Raw genomic sequence first — 16,089 nt, forward strand, 5'->3', positions numbered from 1 at the left:
AAGCTTCTGCTGGAATATTATTCTCACTTTCATATATTTACTTCTCTCGGTGTATATTTTTAGCTATTACACCTTGAGAAGGTATAGGTAAACAGGTAACTCTTTCAAGCAATAATAAGAATATCCAGAAGACATGCTATATTTTAAAGATTAGGTTTGACTGTTTGGTTGTTTAGTCTAGAAATTACAAGAATTAGGAAAACAATTTAAATCAAAAACTTTCAGGAAAGAGGAATGGAATAATCTCTTCTTCTCCAAGGCAAGTAGAATAAGAAATAACAAGCCGTAAGGAAGATTAAGCATAGGCTTCAGAAAAAATATCGTCAACATATGGGCCAAAAAGTAGTGACCTTTCTGAGAGGGTGCAAAACATCCATAGTTGCAGAAATTTTTTTAAAACAGGCAAGATAAGCACATGTTGAAAATGCCATAGTTAGAAATTAACTTGCCTTAAAAGGAGTTACATGGACTAGGTAACCTGAAGATCCGTTCTAGGTCCTTCCCTCCCATTCTAGGTTCACCCTTCTATCACTCCTTGCCTTGCAAGAACCAGGTATTGCAGATCATCTCTCCATCTTTCTAGCTTTTCCATATCTATTCTGAAGAGGACACTGCAGAATCAGTAGCAATTGCCCAACAATCACCTCATTTAGTCTACACAGAGAAATTTTCAATTACTCTCCTTCTCTATCCCCCAATGTGCCCCCCTGCCTATAAAGGCAAGACTTCTTATCCTCTTATCTATCAAAATCAAGAAAGAAGCTGATGTTTAATTGGTTCGCCGTAATAATGTTTCATCATGTTAAGTGTCATTGCACCTCAGGACACAAACACCATCTGTAAGTCCTTTCTATATTTGGATATATTAGAATAGTTGCTGTTTAAATGAGCCAAGTATCTGACAGAAACTGTACAATTTCTGAACTAATCATTATTTAACTTTCTACTTCTGCATCATCAGCAAATTTTATGGGACTGCACCAATTTTTTCTGATTCCTATTATGAGAATAGTGAGTAACAAAGAGACAAGAACAGATTCCTGCGGATCCTATTACAAGCAGCAGCACTGAATAACAATTCTCCATTTTTAACTGCTTTGTTATCAATTCATCTGTTTTTAAACCGTTTAGTAAATGGCATATTTAATTCTGAACTGGTAATTTCTCCAATCACAGTGTCAAGAGAGGGTTAGCTAGTGCCTGCAGAAGTCCTACATTTATCTCTATCAATGCAACTTGTAATCAGATTCAAGGATATACATGGTTTCTATCTCTGACATAGCAGACAATTTCTGAAGAGAAGGCTAGCACCAGAAAACAGGAAAACTCAACTATGAAGTTTTAAGATTTGAGGTCAGAAAAGATGATTGCCCTAGGACAGCCAGGGCACATCTCCTGGAGAACATGTGCTATAAGCCATGTTGGTGAGATATGGACTGGACAAATGGATTGTAAGTTGGAAAGTTGGCTGGACTGCCAGGCTCAAAGGGTGGTCATCAACAGTACAGACCAGCTTGTGGATGGTTCCTAGTAGTATCCCTCTGTGTACCAACATCTTTATTAATGAATTTGATATTAGAACAGAGTGCAGGCTCAGAAACTTTGCAGATGGTAACAAGCTTGAGGGAGCAGTCACCACACTGGAGGCTGCTATTTAGAGGAGTTTCCTCAATAGGCCGGAGGAATATAGAAAATAGACCAACAAGAACCTCACGCAGTTCTTCCAAGGCAAATACAAAGTCTTCCTCATCTGGGGTAGAATAACCTTATGCAACAAGGGCAGGCAGCAGCTTTACAGAAAACAACCTGGTGATCCTGGTGAAGCAGCTGAACGGGAGCCAGCAATGTTTTCCTTGCAGCAAAGTCCAGCCATGTACTAGGCTGTATAGGCAAGAGGGTAGCCTGAAGGTCAGGGGAGGCAATTCTTCCCCTCTATTCAGTAGCCATGAGACAGCTGGAGTACTTATTTACCGTGTACAGCTGCCAGATGGGATGTATCAGAGGTGTACCAGAATAGGAATAAAGGCAACAGACACTGGAAATTCCAACTAGATAAAGGAAAACATTTTTTCCTTTGTGGGCAGTCAAAATTTAGAACATATTTTTGCTCAGAGAGGTTGTAGGATCTTCACAAATATTAAAAAATGAATGGGACAAGATCCTCAACAACCTGTTCTAATAGGTTCTGCTTTGAGGAGAAGGTTGTAATGGAGATCCCCAGAAGTTCCTTCCAATATACCAGATTCTATGATTCTGTGCTTGTAAAACCTAAGACACAGCAGTAAACTCCCTGTTAGCCATGAGAATATCCTTTGTCTGGTTCTGTCTGATTTTTAAACCAAAACTTTACAATGGAAGTAACAAGCACAACAATAATCAAGTTCCACAATAGAAGAGTTTGTGGTAACCAATATAATAACCCCTGCCATTAGACTATTACCAATAATATAAAAATTATTTTTATTGTCAACCACTCATTTATTACTTTGAAGTGTAACGCTGTGGCAGCACAGCCAGTTTAATCCATCAGAAACCCATGTTGTTAAAAAAACCCTCAAGTAACCTCAAAATCCCTCACTGTTTGACCCTATTGTCTCCTCCTCATGCACTATGACTGGCACTTGTACAGTTAGCCCCATCAAAAATCTAATCTGCCAGAAAAATGGCAAAAGAATTAAAGATGGTTAGCACTCAGACAGATAATCCCCTAATTCTCGCTGCCCAGCCACACAGACACTAGTGTATGCATAAGTGCAATAAGCAGCCTACAATATGAAGCCTGGCTTCTCAAAGCTCATTCCTGCCTGAATTACCTTCTGCTTCACAATATGGATGAAGCTGCACTGCAGTCCTTCCTATGGCACGAGCAAGAAAATTGTATTTCTTCCCTACACAACCACTTATTTCCAAGAAAATTAATTTTTTTTGTTGGACTGGGCTAGAACTGGTAAAGATATTCAATATAATAGGGCAGCAAGGTAGAAGAAAGAAGGAAAGGAGATTATCTAGAGTATTCAAAGGGAGACCCAGCAGAAGGCCCTGGCCAGGCCAACTTGAGGACCTCTAATGAAAGATGATTCATAAGGTATAGCTTTCTGATTTCCTCTAATAAAAAGGGAGGACTCCATCAGTAATATGGTGATTTTCACTGCACAATAATGTTCTCAGAAAAAAAAAAAAAAAAAAGGCAATGGAGGTATTACCACTATTTGCATCAGAAAGTCACACAATGCATAAATGTTTCAGCTTATTGTCCATGTGTAAGAAAATTCTGGCTTTTTTTGGTGATGTCTGTGAGCTACTTAGTTAAGTGTTTCCCAGACCTACCTACAAAAACCCCCTGAAAGATGGTAGTAGGATGAAGAGCTAAGGTATTAAAAAAATTATATCTTAAAACAGGGTATGACTTTTCTAGGATAAATAAAACTGACAACTAGAAAAGATTTATTTTACATTGTTTCATATAGGAGAATTTTTTTTAAATAAGGAAATGTGCCTAACATCTGCCTGTCCTCTTTCTGCAACTCTTCTAATACTACCATTCTGTGCTTTATCTAACACAGCAATGCCATTGGTTTCAACAGAAATATCAAATCACAATTATGTTAATTCTACAAAATTTTGCTGGTAATGGAATAACTGATAAATTAATATTTGCATTTAGATGTGTTTATAATGTACATTTACAGTACGATGGTCAACAGCATTACACAGTGAGTGCTGACATGCCTAAAATTATTGTCAGATCTGAGACAGCAAACTCTGCAGCTACTTCAGAGTATGACACCAAAATCCAACAACAAGCCTAACTGCCTCATTAAAGTCATCCTCCTGATTCTAAACTTGTCAGTGATGCTGCTAGTTCCCCTAAAACAAACTGCCATTCTGTTTACACTCTGTGACACAAGGACCAGATAAAAATTGACAGAAATCTTTGGTTTCCATCTTCTTAGCACTGGATTGGTTGCAGTATTTTCCTCTTTCAAAAGGCAACTGGATATCCCCACTTCACTCTCTTTAGTACCTCTTCAAGTAATAACTAAAACATCTCTGCATATGACTTTTTGTCAGCTAAATGAATTGTCCAGAGAATTTTTTAATTGCAGGAAAAATGAAGTCAACACTTATTCTACTTTTTCCATTTCATAACAGTTAGAGTAACAACAACAACAACAAAAAAGTAATATAGGAAAGCAGGAAGTACTCAATCAAATTCAGGAAATAGAAGAAAACATGCTAAGGCTTCTTCAAAACATCAAAATAAAGACTAGTACATGCATCACTGGGACTGACTGGGAAGTAACAGACAAGGAACCAGGGAAAGGGAGATGAAGAGTTAACAAGAAGCTCAGATTGGGATCCTGAGAAAGAGCAAGACAAATGATGGGAGAAGAATTAGATGGAAGAACTGGGGTAGCTGAGCTCTCTGTATAAAAGTACAAACCAAAGTTTCTCAAGGTTTAGGGTGGGGGTTTTGTTTGTTTAACATCTGAGGTCCACTGAGAAACTTACATGAGTTCTGAGAAACCTAGGGCAAGATGACAGGGTTTGATGTCTTTTTTAAAAGCACAGAATGTTTAAATAATATGCATCTCCCTATTAAAAGTGACAACATAGTTCCTTTTTTTAAAAAAGTACATTTTTGAAATATTAGAAATATACCACATCTACCTAAGGATCCTGCACATGGACCAAGAACTTCCAAGATCAAAAGATGTCACCCCATACATTTAAACCTGAGCAGGATCCAAGCGCGTCCTTCTAATAAGAAAATAATAAGTCCATTTGATAGTATCTGTAAAACCACTTTCATCACTAGACACTACTCACTCGGCAGAAATCTCATCTGCAGAGAAAGTACAGAAGTTTATCTTGCTGTGGAAAGTAACTGGCCCTGCGTATTTCAAATTAAACTTGAGCTATTCAGGTCAAAACAAAAATTGAGACCAAAAACATTACTACCTTACTCCTTAAAAATGGTAACTCAGCACTTCAGTATGCATTCTGCAAGATGGCCAGGATTGCCAGATCATATATAGAACAAAAAGACTTTATTAACTATTACCTCGAATTCTGAGGCTAAGAGGAAAATTGAAGGAGGAAGATACAGATGGATTCCCAAAATAAAATGACTGTCTTCACCCCTTCACTGGCCTACCCTGACCCAAAAGAAAATATTAAATGCTGTCAGTAAATGAAGGTGTGGAAAAGTAATAGCACTAGGATGACTACTAGTACTTTAACTGCTGGACTAAAAACCACTGACAATATATGCACCCGTACACAATAAACTGAGCTTAAGCTAGTTCATACAAGAAACCTGTAAGTCTTATTCTTAAGGAAAGACTCACAGTAATATAATAAATATAAACCTGCACCTTTGATAAACATCAATGTAAGAGCTCTATCAGAAGATATTAACTACTGGATTAAACAAACAAGCAGGTCAGCCTCCCCCCCATCAGCCGCCGAGTGACAGCACGGGGAGGCGCAGCCCCCCGCCTGCTGCCAGAAGGGCCGGGCCGGCCGCGGGTCCCCCTCGGGGGACAGGAAGGACACGAACTGCCTCTTTCAGCACCAGTGCCAGCTTACATCAGCGTGAAGAGTCCAGAGAGGTACTGAACAACAGTCTCCCTTTCCTACTGAAAGGATGCGATCTCAGCTTCATTTCCATCTGCTCTTGCATAGACTACAGAGCAAGCATTCACAAACTCCCCATCACCCCTAAAGACATCCATGCAAGAATAAACCGAAGTCTGCTCCATCAACTGCAATTTCCTTTAGATCAAACAGCTAATGCTCGAATGGCAAAGGACATGAAAGATACCAGTATTTCCCCTGCTATGTAAAGACTCTGAATTCAGACTACTGCCATTTTACTGAAAAAGACAAAAAAAAAAAAAAACCAAAACCAAAAACAAACAACAAAACAAAACAACAACAAAAAATAAGAAAACAAACAAAACCCCAAACCAAACAATCAGGCAAAAAACCCACAACCAAACAACTTCAGATAAAGAACTTGGAACCCTGGATCTTCCAAATTTATGGAAAGTCCTTTCATTCCAAAATTCACAGTCAGATCAGCAAAACACAGGGAAAAAAGAATTAATATAGTTATATTAGCCCTAGAAAGCCTTGTGACAAGTCACACATTCATGCAATCTTAACTGCTGAGGATAAGACTTTGAGCAAAAGAATGGACTTTAAATACCATTTTTAAAAAGCAATTAAATTCCTTTGGACCCAAAGCTATTACCTCCCCCCTCCCCCCTAGAATAATGGTTCCTAAGTTTCCTGTGGCTCCGCACTTGCTTGCACAACAGGCACAGAAGCCTCTCGGCCACACGCGTGTGAGGTGCAGGATCTGGCCGAGGAGCAGTCACGTACCTGCAGCATTTGCTGTGCCCTTCGGCACTAGCAGCAGCATGCATTTTTGTTGAAGGTGAACAAACTAGAGACCACATCCACAGGAAGCCACTGATACGAAGAGGTATACGTATATCAGTGGCTATTATCAGAAAATAATATAATCCTACACATGATTTATGTTTTCCATTATTTCAGCAACAATTTTTTCTGTAGTATGTATTGGATCTCATCTAAACACATTGAATCTGGAGCTATTAGTGGCAGTGAGTACTGGCACTAAAATGAAATGGGTATTTGTTTTGTAAGCCATCAGGGTGCCCTAAATTCATTTATCTTTTGGAGTTAGCTTTTCATATCATCTGATGGATTTATTTTTTCCTGAAAGGCAGTATGTTATTTTTAGGGGTAAATGTACAATCATAAAGTATCTTCACTACCTGAAGAAGCTCTTACTATACAGTACAGTGATAACTGATAGTAGCTAAAGACTTTGAAATCAAACTTGGCAATCTGTATTTTTTTTCATATATTTAATCAACATTTATGACTAAAACCAAAGCTGTATCTATGAGCAGTCAGCTAGCACAAAGCTCTGCTTCTAGATTTAAAATGAAACAAAAAACCACCATGGAACATGGAAAATGTGAAAAGCTACGTTACAGATCTGTTACAGAAACCTCTCCCAATGTCTTTATTTCTGTTTCTTTGTATCTCTTCTGTTTTAAGCAACCTTTATGTGTAAAACATAGTATGATAACTTCTATTAAACAGTAAAACTTTGGGAAACCGACACCAGAATTCCTGAAAGGAGAACACACTTCTCCGAAGACCATGAATCACCATTAGCTCAAAACTAAGATGCAACCAATTTAAAGAACTGTGAGTGGTTTCCAAAGATAAAATTTATATTTATTTCCCCCTTTTTCATTCCAACATTCTCAAAAAACATGTTATGAGAAAATTACTCAAAGATAAAGTCAAGCACTCAAGAAAATGAGGATAACCAATAACCAGAATTAGCCCTGGCTCCTGTACATACGCTTTACAATAGTTTAATTGCATGACCACATGCAGATCCTCTCTTTATTTTGACCAATTAATGAACAGCCATTGAGTTTGTCATTATGATTTGTGGCTCTGTGAATGCTCTTAGGGCTTAGTTTACTAAAAATTATTCAAACCTTACACCATAACGGCAGATATTCCCCGTTCCTAATGATTTCTACATAACATTCATCATCCAAGCCCTTCAAACCTACCACAATTTTGTGAAAATACATGCAAGTCTAGAGATAATATTATCTTAGTTTTACAGAGAAATTTAAGTATAAAAGTTTCCTCTACTTTTGTGTGACTAGCTTGTGATAACTCAAGACAACTCAAGATGGAATGTCACAAACCTGAGGCAGCACTGCATTTTCCACATTTTAAGAGTGGCTGTCCCTCTTGCTGGAAGTCACACTACCTTTTCACAAAGAATAGTTGAAACATATGGGAAAGGAAGGGGTTTACAACCTCATTACCATCTATCAGATGGTAAGTGACCACAAAATTAAAGGTCTTACCATAATTCTTACAGAAAAAGTAGACTAAACTGAGAACACTGGCATTTCCCTGGTTCTTGAACATTTGCCTTTGCAACCCTACTTACACTTTTAGAACAGTTTCTATCTACCAATTATCTCCACAGTATATCCACAATCACGTGGCTGGAAGATGAAATATGAAAGAAGAAACAGGTCCTTAATAATCTTATTAAATGTTTTAATTTCACCTTAATACCTTATGTAAAATTAAGTATCTACATTTGCCAGACTTACCACTGAGTTTTTAAATTAAGATGCATTTTTATTCCTGTTTGTTTACAAGGACACAATAATCAACCATTTCCTCCTCTCCAGCCAAATGCAACAATGCAGAGAGTAATCAACTTTGGCAGGGCAAGCGCTGGCTGTCCAGTGCTGCAGCTACAGTGTTCTCTGTCATTCCAGCCGCAAGGTTTTTAGTATGCCTGTACATATGCTAATTCTCATAACCCTGATTTCTGCCCCTCCTACCTGTGAACTTTATTATCCACTCCCTTTAGAAAACATAAAATTGTGTGGTTTATATATATTTAAAAATACAATAATTATTAATAATTATAATTACTATATGTTAGTTACCTTTTCCTCTCTATTTCTTAAGGATAGAAACTAACACAAATCAGGGTAAGGCTGAAGGGCACTTCTTGATACCAAGAAAACAACGCCATACAGGCTGCCAAAAGGACAGATGTTCTGTGCTTTTCTATTAAAAAAAAAAATAAAATCTGTCTTCTATAAAATGAAATCCAAACTGTCTTTTCAGTTCCAATAAATACTCACAAGGGATGATCAGTCTTTTCCCTTCTAAGCTTTATACATGCACACAAGCTTGCTCACTCCAAAAAGCCAGATGCCAGTTTCCCCTACCCCTTTTTTTCCCTTCTTCTCTTATTTTTTTTCTTTACAAACAAAACAAAACCAAAACAAACTGCCGTCTCCTCGAAATACATCTTTGGAAGAGTAAAATCAAACCACACTACCATTTACCTGTATTTCAAATGCAATTCTGTCATAACATCATATTTGGAACAACCCAGATGAGTCTCTCCAGTTACAGATGGAAAAAACTCTCAAAATCCTGTTTGGATTTTTGGATTAAAACCTTCCTTCCCTGGTCTAATGTAATTAAGTGTTCAGTTTGTTTACAGTACAAAAGAAATAGTTTGAAAGCACCTGCCGGTCAGCCACTGGTTTCCCCCAATTAAATTCTGTTCTGTTTCTTTGCTGGTTTTCTGTTCATGGCTAGTCTTAAACCAGCATTCAATAAAATCAAATTCCCATGTTTTATTATTGCACATGTACTTTACATGCATACTGTAACACTGTTTTCCACATATGGTAGGCTGGATATGGTTCTAAAAGGTGAGAGTTCTTTGTTGACTACAAGCTAGCTAATACTTCAAAAAATTAAAATTAATCTCAAAAAAAAACCCCTTCAAATCCCCCCACGATTTGCTATGAATTTCAGTATCAGGAAGGCAGGTATTCTCTCCTGTTTACCAGGATAAAAGAGGTCCATATCAATGACTAAATAACATTACCCTACAAAGCAAGAAATTATAAAAACACCCTGCACATAGTTTGTCACAGCAGCACTTGCCAAGGACACCAGAAGGTGACATATATTTAATTCTGTTCTTTAAAAAAAAAAAAAAAATCTATTAAAATCTATCCATCTCTATGGTAACGCAAAACATATATTTCTCCCTATACAATCTGATTAATACTTTTTAGTTTCTTATTATCAACCTTTTGTTTGCTTGTTTGAAAATACATAAGAACTGTCTAGTTGATCCTAATAATCTTAAATTGTATCATAAATATGCCTGTGGAAATAAATGAAAGGTTAGGTGTACTGCATATATAGCTCCTTGTTATACCGTTCTTTAAATCCAATAAACTAGCCATAAGTTCTGTGGTCTTCAAAGGAAAGTAACTTTCAAACAAATGATTGTAATTTTTCAAATTTTAATTATATAAGACTTGCTTACAAACTAATCTTATTTTACTCTCCTAAAAATGTATGCCTACTTCTAATCCTTTAAAGCTCACAGAATTCCACAAATCTCTATGAGAGACTGATGGCATTACACCTCTTAAAAATAGGGAAGGGAAAAATAATAATTATGGGAATCCTTTATAATCTTAGAATATGAAGAACTTAAACTGAACTTCAGGCAAGTTAGTGCTAATGGGGAAATGTTCTGAAATAGATTGCATTTTATGACAGTGACCTAATAAATACTAAGTGTAAATTCTACATGAAGACTGTTCCACCAAAGAAGAAAAGTAGAGGTCATGACATCCACTAAAGACCTCCAAGAAACCATAGCTAATAAATCTATGTAAATGCAAGTCGCAATTTAACAAAGCATGAGAAGGACTTTTACTTAGCTTTCCAAAGGCAACTTACCTAAGCAGTGTAAAAGCCTACAGTTTTACTTACAAAAACTTCTAATTGCCTAAGGTAATGAGTAGACATAAATCACAATCCGACACTTCTATATTGTGGTCTGAATTCTGGGGACCAGAATTCAAGACAGACATGGACAGTCTGGAGTGGATCCAAAGGAGGGCCACAAATCTGACCAAAGGGCTGGAGGACCTGCCCTATGAGGAAAGACAAAAGGAGTTTGGTCCTTGCTCCCTGGAGAAGGTGGCTCAGGGGGACCTCCTCACAGTATTCTAGTACTTAAAGGGTGGCTAAAAAGAGGATGGAGGTGCTCTCTTCACAAGGAGCCACATGGAGAAGACAAGGGGCAACTGGTATAAGTTGCACCAGAAGAGGTTTCATCTCAAGATAAGAAAGGAATTTTTTATAGTAAGAGCAATCATTCACTGGAACAACCTCCCCAGGGACACGGTACAAGTCCCCATTGCTGGGTGTTTTCAAGATGCATTTGGCCAGCCTGCTAGGTAATCTCATCTAGGCTCCCTTTCCCACAAAAGGTTGGACCAGATGATCTTTTGAGGTCCCTTCCAACCTGGGCTATTCTATGATTATTTATCTCTAACTCCTGCTTCCATGACTGAACAGACCAGATTATAAAGATATCCACCTTACACATACAACACTGAAGTGTTCATCATTCTGCATTCTCCAAATTATTCTGCACATACACTTCACATCCTAATCAAGGAAAATGTTCAAGTATTTTCTAGTAATCAAATGACAAATCTGCTAAAAGTCTCTGATGATGTTGCTAAGCAATCAGATGTTTTCCCAGTGCACAGTTCCCTTTGAGAAACTAAAGAACTAGATGCCTCTGAAAGTGGGAATATTTACTCTTAGTTTCCCTTATATTCTGTGCAGCACTTATCAAGACTACCAGCTGACACAAACTTGTATCTGAGTTCCTGGCCACACCATGAAGATCCATCCTTCACTCCAAACAAAGGAAGATATTATAAAAATATCCATAATACTGCTGAACACTAGAACAAAGGACTATGGATAATGAAGCTATAAGATTGAGTCTCTCTGTTAGTTTCAGCTGGTGCCAGACAAGCTCTTAAGATTCTTTTTAGAAGTCTCTTCACAACACCAACAATCACCCTAAAGGGATATCCTATTTGCAGATAACCTTGAAAATTACTCAGAAAAGAGGACCACATATATGCACAATACCATTTTTGTACATAAGTCTCAGTACAAATGCCTCATCTTTTCAGGAGTTTGCCTGTACAGAACTAAGTCTGTATGAAATATGCTCAGCCTGGACTTGAAGGAATTATGTTACTTCAAGGGAGACCACCTGAACTAGACCTCAGGTACAGCATGTCTGTTTTAGATCACACCACACTTTTCTGTCTACATATTTTAGAAAATGCATCAGCAGTTACATGTTTTATCAGATATGAAGCAAAAGCCATCTCACTACATAAAACCGTCTCAAAATATTCCACTACAAACATAAACTACATTAGTGATTTAGCAATTTTTTAAGACAAGTTTTGAACTAATGCTTCAATTTTAGGGACACCCTAAAACACTTAAATCAGACATCTTCGATTGCACCAACTCCTTTTACCCACTCTCTTTTCCTTGATAGGATCCTCGGAAAATTTAAAAGGAAATTCATTTCAGACTCAGCTGGCAAAAATTCCAACTACTCCCAACACCACTAGGTCTTACTACTAAAACAAAATGAAAAGTCACTCCACACTTTTCCACTGCTCCCCTTCTGCATAAAAATAGCAAATTACCTTTATTGATCTGACCAAATTCGAAATTGGGCAATTATGTTTGGTCTCTCTACAGTCATCTGCTATTTCAACAGAAATAGTCCTCACATCACATCTTAAACTCGGAGGAATATTTTTTTACTGTTAAAATAGCTACTATGCTCCAACTGTGAGTTTCAGTGATCTCTTCAGCTGACTTAACAACTCACAGGAGTCTTGTTTGACCTAATTAACAAAAGCTCACAGAGAACTTGCAGATCCTTTATTTAGAAGTAGTATAAAAATAACAAATCTTATCAACACATACAGGGTAAGAGAGAAAGTTACCTATCTTGTATTATTTTGCTGTCTCAGTGGAAGTTATATACTGGTCTGGGCAACTGCGTAAGAGCCACACACATATATTCCACAGTAACAAATGCAGTTTTTCATCTTCATCCACCCCTGTGCCTACAGAAGGGTCCCCAAGGTTTGTTCTTGCTTTTCTGTTCTTCTCTTCTCTTCCTTGTCCCTTTGGAGTAGTCACAAGAACAAGCTCAGCCTCCCATAATGGTACCAGTAATAATCCTACTTTTCTCTCCTCTTCCACTCCATATTAAGTACAATATTGGGGGAGGGAATCACTGGCATCTTTTGTTTGTAAGCCTTTGTAATACTGAGAAAGGATAAGCAGAGCCTCGTTTTAAATTTCTTAGGCTTCCTACAAAATGAAATAGGTATCTTGTCCAAATTAATCTAAAGAACAATAAAGAGTACTTCAGTCAGGCAAAGCAATAACACAAGATACAGAGTCCATATACTTAGTGACAATATACATACGTGTGTATGTGTATACACAGACACTCACATATACATACATGCACACACTCGCCTGGTCAGGTATGGATATCAGAAACTCTACCCACATTATAAGAAACTTGGTATACAGTGTGTACATAGTACAGATTTTAAACACTCAGTTCCCGTGAATTCTCTCCCAAAGATTTTGTACAATAGCAGTGAAAGTAGGAAAATCCAAACCAAATTGCTTAAATAGAACAGTGACCTTTTTTGACAGAAAGTAGTTACTAGATCTTACTGTTTCTGTGCTCAACTAAGAAGCCTGGATACAGCCAGATCAGAAAGCAAAGAACTGGTTTTTTATTTTCCAGTGTCATGAAACTGTACCTATCTGCACAAAGACTACATATTCAAATAGGGGGAAAAAATGTGTTCTTTTCATAGAGTCATAGAAGGGGTTGTGTTGGGAAGAACCTTTAAAGGTCATCTAGTCCTACTCCTTGGCAAGGAACAGGGACATCTTCAACTCCACCAGGCTGCTCAGAGCCCTGTCTAACCTGACCCTGAATGTTTCCAGGGATGGGGCATTTACCACCTCTCTGGGCAACCTGTGCCAGTGTTTCGCGTCTTCCTTTTATCTGGTCTGAATCTACCCTCTTTTAGTTTAAAACCATTACCCCTTGTCCTACTGCTACACGCCCTGCTAAGAAGTCTGTGCCCAGAACTATGAAAATCATATCAACTGTACTCCTTTAAACATATTAAATATTTAAGTTCTATTACTGATTACTCAGTAACAAAAAAAAAAAAGGTGATTTTTACGTAGGCATAGGATTTTATCATTAATGCTACAAACCACCCAATATAAATTAAATCTGATAGCTTTCATACCAGTATTCTTTTTATCCCTTTCGCTTTCCAATTTGAGGGAAACCTCCTGCACTTTCAAAAATCTCATTGTTTTACTAGCATTTAAAGGGTTATAGTATCAGAAACCAACTACTCAGAGCATAGCATGATATTACAGTAAAGCAAAGAACACACCATACTTCTTTATTTCAAATTACTTTTACGCACAGCCCATCCTTTATGAACTCATTGCACACAAATGCCTCCTTCTCCAGTCTCAGCTTCTAGTTCTACTAAGCCTATCATTTCGCTTTCACCTTGATAGCAAAAATTACCTTGATAGCAAAAATTACAAGAATATCAGAGTCCTGTGTAGTATAGTGAACTCAGGCTAATCTTTCCAATATATATCTCACAGACATACAAACTAAAATTACTACACAACTCTTATAACTGAAACCTATTCAAGCTTCCTCACGCACAGTTTCTTCCCAGTAACAGCATGGACCTTCTGTGGTCAGAAGGAACTAAGGAAGATTGACAATATTTTATACAAACTAATTTTCTACAACTGTTTCTCTCAAAGTTGTGCTTCACTTTTCCCTTCCATTTCTCACTGGTCTCCTCCCTCCAATTTTTTGCCAGCTGAGCTATTTTATCTCAGAACAACATAGCACCCTTCCTCGGGCAGTGTTTTAATCGCTCCAGGCTTCCTGGGTATTACATTCCAGTTCCTATTGTTTAACTGAAAGGCAAATACAAACCTTACAATGTATCTGAACGATACTACTAAAACAATTTCTTAGAATTTTTAATTGAAACAAACTTGGTCTTTCAAACCATAATCCAAGATGTTAGCCAAAAAGCATGAGATGAACTTTTCAGCCCGCTCAGAAATATTAAGGGATGCTGTGCATTTTGTTGGGCGGCTGTCTTACAGTGCAGTACTACTAAATGAAGTGCCTACTGTTACCATTCATAGGTACTGACCTACTGAAAGCACCTGCTGTAACAACCAGCGTTTGAACTTTCACCACAGTAACAAACTTCTCCACAAAGCTGATTAGGCACAGTAGCATGATAAATAACATTAATTAGATTTCTTAGATGATTCTTATTACAGTCTGGGAATAATAAAAATTTCTGCTGGTGCTGATCCAACAACTAAGTATTTCTATTTAGTCTTTTAATATATTTTAAGATATGACCTTACAGCATACCTTCTAGCCTGAATACCAATTATAAAACCTTAAACCTGGCTCTGACACATCCATTAGTGCACCCTTCAGGCTTCAGATTTACTATTTGTAAATAGGACAAATTTCTGTTACCCACCTAACAATGGTGCTCTTTCCCGTCAGAAAGGCTATGGTACTACATCAGCAGTCCTGAACATAAGAAAACACTGGAGATAGTCAAACACTGACAGCTTTGTCCAGGGAAGTTGTGGAGTCTCCATTCACAAGAAACTCAAAACCTGACTGGATGTAGTCCTGGACAACCTGGTCTAGCTGACCCTGCCTGAGAAGTCAGTTGAACTAGATGATCTGAAGAGGTCCCTTCCAACCTAAACAGTTCTGTGATTATTTCTGTATTAGAAAGCTTTTTTTTTTTTTTTTCTCATTTCTGGGAAAAAAAAAAAAAAAACACAAAAGAATTTATTTTCTACTCTGAAGCTCTGCCAGTTTCTTCTTGTCATGGAACAGATGACTCCTTCCAAAGTTCTATGAATACAGTAAAATCTTTCCCCTGTATTTAAGAATACAGTAATGTTGCATGCAATGTTATAGTAAGTATAATGAGCTAGAATAGAAAGCAGTCCCAGAAAGAAAATCACTAAGTGAAAGTTATAGCTAGAGCTTTCTCTCTCCCTCCCCTCAAGGAACTAGTTTTAACAATAAAAAAGAAATAGATTAGCAGAAAGGAAGTGTAACTCATTTGTAGGTAAAATTATTCCCCTTTCTCCAACTCAATAGCATTGTCAGTACTACTGTTGTCATCTTCATCTGACACTGGGGAGAGAGAAAAATCTTACAGGAAGAAAACAGAAAAGATCACTTTATTCACACACACCATAATACTTGAAATGGAGGGAAAAAAAAAAAAAAAAAAAAGGACTACTAAATGTAAGAGGGCTATAAAAAAAAGAGTTTATACCATGTGCCATCCCTCCCACCCCCCAAGTAGATCAGATGCTACTTTCCAAGAAAATTTCTTGAGAGGCATATGATTCCCATAAAAGAAGTGGGAGCAACAAAAGTAAAACTAATTTCATAATAGACTTGATTGCTTTTTGAAGGGAATACGAAACATAGCT

General features: G+C 37.4%; 1 protein-coding gene across 15 annotated transcripts in view; it reads right to left on the bottom strand.

The window, feature by feature from the left end:
- Positions 1 to 16,089, bottom strand: part of DOCK3 (dedicator of cytokinesis 3) — a 221,282-nt gene that overhangs the window by 166,234 nt on the left and 38,959 nt on the right. The gene's annotated exons all lie outside the window — the stretch shown is intronic.

Source organism: Tyto alba, unplaced genomic scaffold (assembly GCF_018691265.1).
Source record: "Tyto alba isolate M040663 unplaced genomic scaffold, T.alba_DEE_v4.0 Super-Scaffold_3, whole genome shotgun sequence".
Lineage (NCBI taxonomy): Eukaryota > Metazoa > Chordata > Aves > Strigiformes > Tytonidae > Tyto > Tyto alba.